Genomic DNA, 7,812 nt, shown 5'->3' on the forward strand with positions numbered 1-7,812 from the left:
GCTTGAATAGTAAGTACTGATGTGATTTGGAGTAGTGTGGTTGGGGTCTGGAGCCCAGCCAAGAACCCTGGGATTGTGAGGAGCAACTGATTATATACATGGTTGGGGGAAGTTACAGGTAGGGAAGTTCCAAAAGGATATTCATATGCTAAAGAAGACTCACAGGATACCTGAGGCCTTGCTATTGTCAAACCTCTAGCAAGGCATTAACATTAAGGCAATTGGGAACTTCCTAGAGGAATGTTGTACTTCCCCGCCTCAGGTATTTGTCCTTGGGCTGCAGGTTAGAAGGACATTTAATTTTATCAGCACTTCCTTCTGCCTTTGTTTCCCACATCATTCCCCTGTGAACAACTCTGACCCTTAAATCTTTAAGGTTGTAGAGGGTGAAAGGTCATATCTTCTGTAATTTCTTCCTGCTGAACAGGCACAGAGATGTCCTTACCTGTGGGTCAACATTGGTCAGTTACCAAAGGCAGAAGCAGTCAATCCAAGGTAAACAACATATATGAACCTCCTTGAGTAGAAAGGGTCATCTGTCAGCTGGAAACTATGGCAGTGAAGGAGGCTTGGAATCAAGCAGGGAGACACCAGAAAAGACAACAAAAGAAGGTCAGTATTATGATAAGAAAAACTCTTAATAAAAAGACCCTTGATAGTTAACTAAAATTTTCCTCCAGGCTTCCAGTCCTTTATTGTCATTTGAAGAGGAATTTGAAGTCTTCCATGGGTTCACAGGAATAAGAAGGCATGTTAGTTTGCTCATTGGCTTCCTGTGAAGGAGATGCAGTTTTTATTCTAGATATATGGGTCCATGAAGAGTAGGCTTCTAATTGTATTGCAGGGGGAATACAAAATAACACCGGGTAGGGGCCTTTCCATTTTGCAGTTAAATCCCCTCCTGGATTGGACTTCCAATCCTTTAAATAAACCATTCTCTATGGTTTATATGGGGTGGGTTGCCAGTGACTATGAGATCAGGTTTAAGAAGGATATGGTTTACATATTCATTTAGATTTATGAATTAACCTGGCCTCCAGTGAATAATTTAACAAAGCATTATAGTCTCCATCTATTGATAGGTCTACAGTGAGAAAAGGTTTTCTATATAGTAACTTAAAGGGCTTCGGACCTCACCTATATTCCAAAACTTCATCAATTTGAGTGTTAGAACTTTCAGTCCTGTCCCCTGGAGCTCCAGGAAGTGGAGTTGGGTTAAAACTGAATCAGTGATGGCCAATGATTTACTCAATCATGCTTATATAATGAGGCTTCTGTGAAAACTCAAAAAGAGTTCAGGAATCTCCAGGCTGATGAGCTTGTGTGCAGGGAGAGTACCACCTGGACAGGGCATGGAGCCTCCCAACTCCCTATGCATGCATTCCTTCCATCTGGCTGTTCCTGAGTTACATCCTGTTATAATAACCAGTAATCTATTAAGTACAATGTTTCTCTGACTTTGTAAGCCACTCTCAAATTAATCAAACCAAAGGAAGCAATTATTGGAACTTCTGACTTATGACTGGTGGGTCAGAAGTTCAGGTGACAGTGATGAGGGAGCAGAAGGCTAGCTGAGAATAAAGAACAAGCTGATACCCTGCAACCTCCCAGCCTCCCACTCCTGGATAGGATATGTGACATTCCTCCAGGAAGCTACCAACTGTCTTAATGCTAAGGCCTTGCTAGAGAGGAAAACAACTTTAATTTCAAAATGGCAAGGCCTCCATTGTATCTTGTAGGTCCTCTTTAGCATGTGAAAGTTCTTTTGAAAATCTCGTTTTCCTGACCTCCCTCAATTCCCAAGTATATAAATCAGTCACTCCTCACAATCCCAGTGCAGCCACTCTTCCTGCCCATGGGTCCTGTCCCCGTGCTTTAAGAATAAAACTACCATTTTGCACCAAAGACATCTTAAGAATTCTTTCTTGGTTGTCGGCTCTGGACCTCACCTATATTCTAAAACCTCATCAGAGATAGCCAAATTAGGAGTAATTCTTTGTAAAACAAGTCTAATTTTAACAAAGTTGGCCTAATGATTTACATAAGCTCAGCAAGAGTAGTGATTGATCATATAGATATTTTAGAATCTGCTTTGCTGGAACTTTTTATAAGGAATCTCTAGACTGAACTTGTTAGTACCCTCTCCAGGCCAGAAGTCAAGCCAAGTGTTTGCCATCAGAAATACCTGGAATTGAGGGAACCTGGGTGTCTCAATGGTTGAGTGTCTGCCTTCCTCCCAGGACATGATCCTGGGATCTAGTCCCACATCAGGCTCCCCAAGGGAGCCTGCTTCTCCCTTTGCCTATGTCTCTGCGTCTCTCATGAATACATAAAATCTTAAAAAAACAAAAAACAAAACAAAACAAAAACACCTGGAATTACCTGTAGATTTGGGCAAATTTGTCTTCTGGAGGACCTCAGAGTATCCTGAGATTCCTGCATCTGCCAGGAACTGACATTCTTTACTCACTTGGTAAGACTGCTGGGAACTCTGTATCAGGCTAAACATTTCCAAAGGGCTTTAGTGGATTCATGCTTCATAAAGTCAACCTTAGTTCCTCAAGGCTGTGTGGTCATATCCGAGTCTATGTATGTCTCTAATATGGCATTCTAGTCAAAGCCTTGGTAAAATAACCAATGTTTCCAATGGTGTCCTGTTACAAGGAGAACACACTCTTTTTGAATTTATGCAAATGACTGCAATTGCCATGAAATAAATGATATTTATGGAGAACTTTTGAATTTCAAGAGGGTTCAGGTAGAAAAATGAGTCTTCAATTTGTTCTCATCGGAATATTTTATCTTATTTTCTATATCATAGCTATCTTAAGAGAAAGTTTCCTTAGTCTGGAAGAGCAAATATTAGAGAACCAGCAGTGTTTTTGTGGAGGCCGAGAAAAATTAAGGCCATCCCATCTAAAGTTTAGCATTAGCACAAGTACAGCCATCTTAGGCCTCTGTGAATAAGAGCTGAACTTTATGGGAAAAACTTCAGAATGTCCTCAATGTCCTTGGCAGGGAATCCCATATCAGAAAGACAACAGAGCCCACGCCCATGGTAGAAAGTCCCATATTAGAATGAGAACAGAGCTCAATGCCCTTAAGCCCCATATCAGAATGTAAACAGAACTTGAGAAATTCCTCCACCCCTTCTGAAAATCCCCTAGACCAGTCTATAAAAAACCCAGCTGTAACCCGCTTCAGGGTGCAAGTCCCTGCTCCGCTGTGTCGGGTATACTTGGACCCAAGCTCGAGCTTGCTAATAAACCCTCGTGCGCTTGCATCGGTGTCAGCTCCTTGGTGGTTTCTCAGATTCGCAATCTTGGGCACAACATCTTAAACAAGAGTCACAAAAACTATCAGTTCTTTAGTTTAGTTCTGGAAATTCTTACCAGTTTTAGTTTTAGGATTTTAAAGATATAAAAACTGTATTTGTCAAAAGTCTTTTTAAAATCTGGAAGATAGGGGATCCCTGGATGGCTCAGCGGTTTAGCGCCTGCCTTTGGCCCAGGGCGTGATCCTGGAGTCCCGGGATGGAGTCCCATGTTGGGCTCCCGGCATGGAGCCTGCTTCTCCCTCCTCCTGTGTCTCTGCCTCTCTCTCTCTATGCCTCATAAATAAATAAATAAATCTTAAAAAAAAATAAAATAAAATCTGGAAGATGAAAAAATTAAAAATAAAAAAAATCTGGAAGATGAAACAGGTTTTGCAAGAGAATATGAACAATAATTACATAAATAAGTAACAAAAAGACTCAAAAATGGACATAAAGGTCTGATGAGAGGTTATAATAGAGCTGACAAGGAAATCTGGTTATTTATGTGACATGTCACACTTCAAAAAACAGAATTTTAAGTGATGGCCTTATATCAGAACATGTTAAAACTTTAGGAACTGCGTATCATCTCTAGAATAGTTACAGCATTTACCCAAGCAATATAACCTAAGGCTTATCTTATTATTTAACGGTGCTTCCAGAGTAACTTAACATACCAAATAAAAAGGCCTTAAGATTCAGAGACTTCATTTACAATTTAAATCTTTCGAAGTTGTTTTTTTTTTTTTTTTTTTAAGATTTTATTTATTCATGAGAGGCACAGAAAGAGAAAGGCCGAGACAGGCAGAGGGGAAAAGCAGGCTCCCTGTAGGGGGCCTGACACGGGACTTGACCCCGGGTCTCCAGGATTACATCCCGGACCAAGGCGGCGCTAAACCGCTGAGCTACCCGGGCTGCCCATCTTTGGAAGTTTAAAAAAAAAGAAAAAAGAAAACCCTCAAAGTTATAACATGTGCCTGAATAGGATTACAGATAATTACTGTCAGGTTTAATCTGATCGGCAGTGAAATGGAATAGAGAGGCCGGGCAAAAGTTGGTGGAAACAGGCTTTTATTGGGACGCCCTCCCGGGGGAGGTTCCGCAGTCGCAGGGGAGGGAGAGAGGGGAGAAATCGCTCCCAGGCAAACCTTAGGGGTAAAGTTTTCCGCGGGAAGATGGGGGCAGGGCGGCATTCCGATTAGGGCAAGGGTTACACGTCTTTGTGTGCTAAATTAGGGTAGGGCGGCAAGGCGGCCTTATTGGGAGGTTGCTAGCCTGGGGTCTGCCCTTTTGAGGTCCCAGTCTCGCCAGCCCAACAATTACAAAACTTCTTTATTTAACCAAGGTGACAATAAGAGATTCCAAAGGCAAATATGTAGTGTTATATAGTTGTTAGTAAAACTTAGCTCCTTTAATATTGAGAAGATTTAACCAAGTGATCAAAGACTTGATAAAGATAAAACCTAAAACCTGCCTGGTTTTCCAGGCAGACAAAAGAAAAATATTTGTTTATATTTTCTTATCAAGTACAGACCAACAATTCCAAAAAACTTTATAGTCTTTTTAACAGAGAGAAAAGCAGAATTTTTTACCCATCCATTTCAACTTGAGTCCTGACCCACATATAAAATTCCTTTCCAAAGATTTTCCTTTGTAAACTTATAATTTTTTCATTCAAAGTTGCTTCCCTTATTCCCATCAGTCTTATATTTAGCAGAATTTCAACTCTTCAGGGTGCTGAGCAGTTGAGTGTCTGCCTTCGGATCAGGGCATGATCCAGAATCTGGGATCAGGTCCCGCATCGGGCTCGCTGCAAGGAGCCTGCTTCTCCCTCTGCCTGTGTCTCTGCCTCTCTCTCTCTGTGTCTCTCATGAATAAATAAATAAATATTTAAAAACATTTTTTTCTACTCTTTGAAACCTCAGTATCCAGTGAAAACTAAGTTGTAACCAATTATGAACTGTCAAGAATTCTTTAGATGGCAAAATTATGAATCAGTTAAGTACAAAGAATGTTTTCAAACAGATACAGAAATCCTTAGTTTCTTTGCAATAAGAAGTCTAAAGCACAAACCTACACCAGCAATCAATGTGTTAGTATTTTATCACATTTGGGAAAACTCTAGATGTCCAAGAATTCAGTCCCATTTATTATCTAAGGAAGACTTTAATGTTTCAGGTTACCAAACACTTTGAACATTATCTTTAACAATTACCCATGAAAACTTAAGACAGACAAAATTAACTATCATTTTAAGTCATCTTTTTGCTAACAAATTGCAACAGAGATAACATGAGCTTATTTGACTTTTAGTAAATCTTGGTAGAATAAAGTTTCAATTAGCTTAAATACCGAATTATGTTCCACCTGGACTCACTTTAAAGTCAATTAATTTGATCCCCTTTGTCAGTTTTTACCGGCAACCCTGGTGGGGAAATCTGAAGTTAGTTAGTGTTAAGTCTGAGGGGGTTCTCTCTACTTCTGGACAGTGAGGGTAGGAGGGGGAGCAATGGTGCAGAAACAGGAGGTGAGGACAGGAGAGATCAAATGCCTCAAGTAAGGCCAAAGGCAGATAAAAGCCTAGAGTGCAGAGGTAGAGGTCCTAAAATCTGTCAGCTCAGATGAGCAGATACAGATTCTCTTTCCTTAAATGTTGCTACTGAACTGTTTCCAGTGGGTTAAAAGTCATCCAAGTAAAAGTCCTTGGGGACTGAAGAGAAATGGTCCATTCCCCCCAACTCTCAGAAGTGCACCTAACAGGATGGATCAGGGGTTCCCGGTGTCAAAGGGACCCAAGACATCCCTCAAATGAAATCACTAGGATCACAGCCTGTGTAAAGGCCCAGCAGGAGGGAGGCCTCTGCCCTACTCTCAGCTTTTCTGTCACATTTTAGACTACAGTGGGTGCTGGCATATGGACCGAGTTTGCCTTGCTGTGAAGGCCACAAAGAACTAGCCATTTTTGACCCATGGAAAACACTAGAAAAGTTTTACAAGAGGAACCTGCCCAATTTTGTAACTTAAGTAGTTAGTAGAGGACATTGGGAGAAAATAGTAGAAGTCCATCGTGATATAAGTGACATTCCAACACATATAGTCTTTATAGCCAACTTTGTTAGGAAACAATCCCCAGGCAAGTTGTTTTTTTAAAGATTTATTTATTCATGAAAGACACAAAAAGGCAGAGACATAGGCAGAGGGAGAAGCAGGCTCCCTGAGAGGAGGCCCGATGCAGGACTCGATCCCAGTCCCCTGAGATCACCACCGAGCCACTCAGCCCCCTTCCCCCATTTTTTTTTTCCCCAGTTGGGTTTTAACTCAATCAGGTTCTGGTTTCTGCGGGCTCCCAGGGAAGGTCTCACAGCCAGAAGCGGCTAGACCAGAGAAGCAGAGGGGGGAATCACATTAGACCAATGCGGAGGAAACCTCACATGGGAGTCTTAGGATTAGTAGTCATCTGGGTGACTTAAGTGGCTGTCCCATGCCCAAGGCAGACAAGTTTGTATAAGGACAGGAAAAGAGAGGACATCAGGTTTCTGGATCCTTTTTTTTTTTTTTTTTTTAAGATTTTATTTATTCATGAGAGACACAGAGAGAGAGAGGCAGAGACACAGGCAGAAGGAGAAGCAGGCTCCACACAGGGAGCCGGACGTGGGACTCCATCCAGGGTCTCCAGGATCACGCCCTGGGCCAAGGGCGGCACCAAACCGCAGAGCCACTCAGGCTGCCCAGGTTTCTGGATCTTACTACTATTCAGGCCATGGTACTACCTGCCAGAAGGCAGACATTTTCTGTCCCCATAGAGTAGCCACAAGCTAGAGGATGGCAGCCTGAACAACTGACATGAAAGTGTTCTGATAAAATTGTCCTTTGGAAAGCCCTGGAATGAAAGTAAAGGGAGAGGAAGTACTCACCAAGTTGCAATGTGGCTCAGAGTCCAGATGAAAAGACTCAAGCCCCACAGGCCAGCGCCAAGTGATATTTTTGGAGTAGCATTGTTGGGAGTCTGGAGCCAATAGCCAAGAAAGAATCCTTGAGACATTTTTGGTGCAAAAAAGTGGTTTTACTAAAGCAGGAGGATAAGGCGCATGGGTAGAAAAGAGCTGTTGCCCCAGAATTGTGAGGAGCAACTGACTATATACTTTGGGGCTGGGGGTAGCAACGGGAAAGGAAGTTCCAAAAGGATTTTCATATGCTGAAGAAGACTCACAGGATACCCGAGGCTTGCTATTGTCAAGCCAGGGTTATTTTTCCCCTCTGATACGGGAGAGCTTGGTTCTTGTCTCACAGAGTCGAAGAATGAATCGAGGCCACAGGAGAGTGAGTAAAGGGACAGATGTTTATTAAGTAAAGATACAGAGAAAGCTTTCAGAAGTGAGAGTGGTCCCGACAGGGATGCCACCGAGGGCTTGTAGGGTTGATCTTTTATTGGAAGCCTAATCAGGGAACCTAAATCCTTTTAACATTATCTATTGGCATCACCATTGAGTAAGGAC

This window comes from Vulpes lagopus, chromosome 15 (assembly GCF_018345385.1).
Source record: "Vulpes lagopus strain Blue_001 chromosome 15, ASM1834538v1, whole genome shotgun sequence".
NCBI classification, from domain to species: Eukaryota; Metazoa; Chordata; class Mammalia; order Carnivora; family Canidae; genus Vulpes; species Vulpes lagopus.